General features: G+C 49.4%; 1 pseudogene; it reads left to right on the forward strand.

The window, feature by feature from the left end:
- The first annotated feature begins 1771 nt into the window (after positions 1–1771).
- Positions 1772–3058, forward strand: LOC142443446 (adenosylhomocysteinase pseudogene; annotated as a pseudogene).
- The last annotated feature ends 476 nt before the right edge of the window (positions 3059–3534 follow it).

The following is a 3534-nucleotide window of genomic DNA, read 5'->3' on the forward strand; positions in this document are numbered from 1 at the left end:
TGGGGAAACAGCGCTTCATAATTTTAAACAGTTTGCGATTTCCCCTTCAAGGCAGGAACTTCAAGGGGAACGGAATATAACCTCTGCTAATGCCACTTGGTGTTCCATTTCCCTTTTTGTTTGCAAAGTATTAATTATTCAATGTGGCTCATATTGATAATTATACTGCCCCTTATTTATTAATGACTGACTATTAGGCTTAAACTTAATATCTCTGGAGGTTCTCAGGTCTCTATTTTTGCAGGTCGTTGCTCTTTTTCTCCTTGCAGGACTGAGAACTGAAAAGGTTTCAAGCTTTGGGGCTTAAGGTAGATGGGTCTTGATGGTGTGATTACCCACGACACAGTTCATTACCACTAATGGAGTCACCCATGCAGCCAAAGACAGAAAAGTGAGCCTACAAAAGAGTGAAGTGATAGGCAATAAATTATTATACCAAGGGAAGGCATGCAAAAGAGCAGTCCAGGACTAAATGTATATAGTCATTTATATTAAATATACATATAGAATATATCAAAATTATATTTAAATGTACATTTAATTTATTGAAATGTAAATATATGTATATATTTAAACTTTGTCCAAAGTGGGTGTCTCCTTTGCATTCTCCTTCAATAGGACAAGCTTCATTTTTAAGCAAACAAAAAGAAGTTCCAGGTCCTCATGTGACGACTGTCGATATGAGGTGTAACATAATCAAGGAAAAAATTAATGTGTGCTTAAGGATGCCACTTCTCATAGCCCTCTTGTCCTTGATTGCATGGTTTTGAAATTGAGAACCATACCTGGATTCTTCTGTTCAAGGTTCCAGCGATAGCAGTGCCAAAGTAGACTATAAATTGCTTTATAAAAGCATGAAAATCCACTTCCTTGCCCCACAGGAGAAAAAAAAACAACTTAACTTTCAAACATTTTCAATATGGGTTTTAGAGAGAAATTTAATTACCAACAACCTCAGCAAGCATCAGGTCTACATTGCCTTGTGGCACCTGTGAGATGTCAGTGCCTCCAGTCCCTTCATCTCGCTCAATCAAGAACCAGTTCCCGACATCTCTCCGAGTCACAGTCCACGGAGCAAACAAGCCTGTGCTCCTGAACTCAAAAGGAGTCCCAGGTAATCGTGTTCCTATGGTTTACTGCTCCCAGAGCGCCCCTCTTGAACAGCCCTCTCCCACCATCTTCAAAGCACCTTCCGAGTTTCACCTCAGGTAACAGAAATTCTTGATGAGTCTTTTCTCACGCAGAAGAAAGCTAGCTTCTCTGTTGTTTCAGTCCGCAGCTGAGATTCTGAAGCTCCCATCCATCCCTGAAATTAGAAAACCCAAACCTGTCATCCGGGTAATTAGACTTTCCGGCCGCTCTTTTGCTTAGCCGTTAGTCACCCTCACTCATCCAAGGTAAGCTAGGACCCATCATGGTAGTTTTGTTTGGAAAATGTGGGGGTTCATTCTTAATGATTTTTATTGGGAGGTAAATGTACTTGATTAAGAGGAGTATGAGCTTTTGGTATTGTGGCCCTCAGTAATATTTTTCTTTAGAGTGGCTTTAAATGTAAAGCGCGTGTGAAGCAGATTTACCCATACTAGAGGGAGTAAAATTATAAATAGCTTTCATTTGGTGGTAGAAAAAATATGTTCTTTTCTTTTATTAGAATAACAAAATTATAAAGATTCAAAGGCACGCCCTGCCCCGCACCGCCTGCCCAGTGCTTCTCCCCAGCTTGAGTCCGGCCCCCTCTGTCCTTGCCCCTCCGCACCGAAACGCTGCCAACATGACGGAGGAACTGCTCTACAAAGTCGGTGACATCAGCCTGGCCTCCTGGGGACGTCAAGTCCTGGACATTGCGGAGAACGAGATGCCTGGACTGATGCGCATGCGCGAGATGTATTCCGCCTCCAAGTCGCTGAAGGGCGCCCGCATTACCGGGTGCCTGCACATGACCGTGGAAAGAGCTGTCCTTATTGAGACCCTTGTCGCCCTGGGAGCTGAGGTGCAGTGGTCCAGCTGCAACATCTTTTCCACCCAGGACCATGCAGCAGCTGCCATTGCCAAGGCTGGCATTCCAGTGCACACCTGGAAGGGCAAGACCGACGAGGGGTAGCCGTGGGGCATGGAGCAAACGCTGTACTTCAAGGACGGCCCCTCAACATGATCCTGGAAGACTGCGGCGACCTCACCAACCTCACTCACTCCAAGTACACACAGCTCCTGGCGGGCATTCGAGGGATCTCTGAGGAGACCACGACTGGAGTCCACAACCTGTACAAGATGAAGGCCAATGGGATCCCGAAGGTGCCTGCCATCAACGTCAACGACTCTGTCACCAGGAGCAAGTTGGACAACCTCTACGGCTGCCGGGAGTACCTCATCGATGGCATCAAGCAGGCCACAGACGTGATGATGGCCGGCAAAGTGGCCGTGGTCGCAGGCTATGGTGATGTGGGCAAGGGCTGTGCCCAGGCCCTGAGAGGTTTTGGGGCACGTGTCGTCATCACTGAGCTTGACCCCATCAATGCGCTGCGGGCCGCCGCGGAGGGCTACGAGGTCACCACCATGATGAGGCCTGTCAGGAGGACAACATATTTGTCACCACCAAGAGCTGTGTCCACATCATCCTTGGACGGCATTTTGAGTAGATGAAGGATGACGCCATTGTGTGTAACATCGGACACTTGGACGTGGAGATTGATGTCAAGTGGCTGAACAAGAACTCTGTGGCGAAGGTGAATATAAAACCTCAGGTGAACCGCTACCGACTGAAGAGTGGGCACCGCATCACCCTCCTGGCTGAGGGCTGGCTGGTCAACCTCGGCTATGCCATGGGCCACCCCAGCTTCGTGATGAGCACCTCCTTCACCAACCAGGTGCTGGCACAGATAGAACTGTGGATCCACCCGGACAAGTACCCCGTTGGAGTCCACTTCCTACCCTAGAAGCTGGATGAGGCAGTGGCCGAAGCCCACCTCGGTAAGCTGAACGTGAAGCTGACCAAGCTGACGGGGAAGCAGGCCCAGTACCTGGGCATGCCGGTGCCAAACCCAATCACTACCGTTACTGAAAGCCCGGCCAGCCCCTCACCTTCCAGCTGGTGTCTCTGCCCGGGCCCCAATTCTCCCCAAGAACACATGGCACTAATTTGACTGGTTTGTCATTGACCCCTGCTTTGTCCCCTCAGACTGTTCCCGGTGTGGCAAGGGGTATTGGAAAGTCCCTGTGAAGACGCTGGTCCGATGGAGGGAGGTGTGCGGGAGACACCCTCAGGGAGCCATGACCTGCTCGCTTAGTGTTTTGGCTGGAGTGGGCAACAGTGCTCAAGCCCGTGCACGTGACGTCTAGTCCTCACCGTGTCTTAGGGACCCAGGTCACGTGCTTGGTGTGTAGCTTACTGGTTCCTGGGCCCGTGTCGGTGACAGGGGGAGCTCAAAGGGCAGCGGGGAGCTGTGAGAGTTTGAATGCTCTTAGGGCCCTAGCGGAGTGGTGGACATTCTCGTCAGCCTCAGAACAGTGAGGTCGGTACTACTTGTCCCTATTTTA

Source organism: Tenrec ecaudatus, chromosome 3 (assembly GCF_050624435.1).
Source record: "Tenrec ecaudatus isolate mTenEca1 chromosome 3, mTenEca1.hap1, whole genome shotgun sequence".
In the NCBI taxonomy this organism is placed as follows: Eukaryota; Metazoa; Chordata; class Mammalia; order Afrosoricida; family Tenrecidae; genus Tenrec; species Tenrec ecaudatus.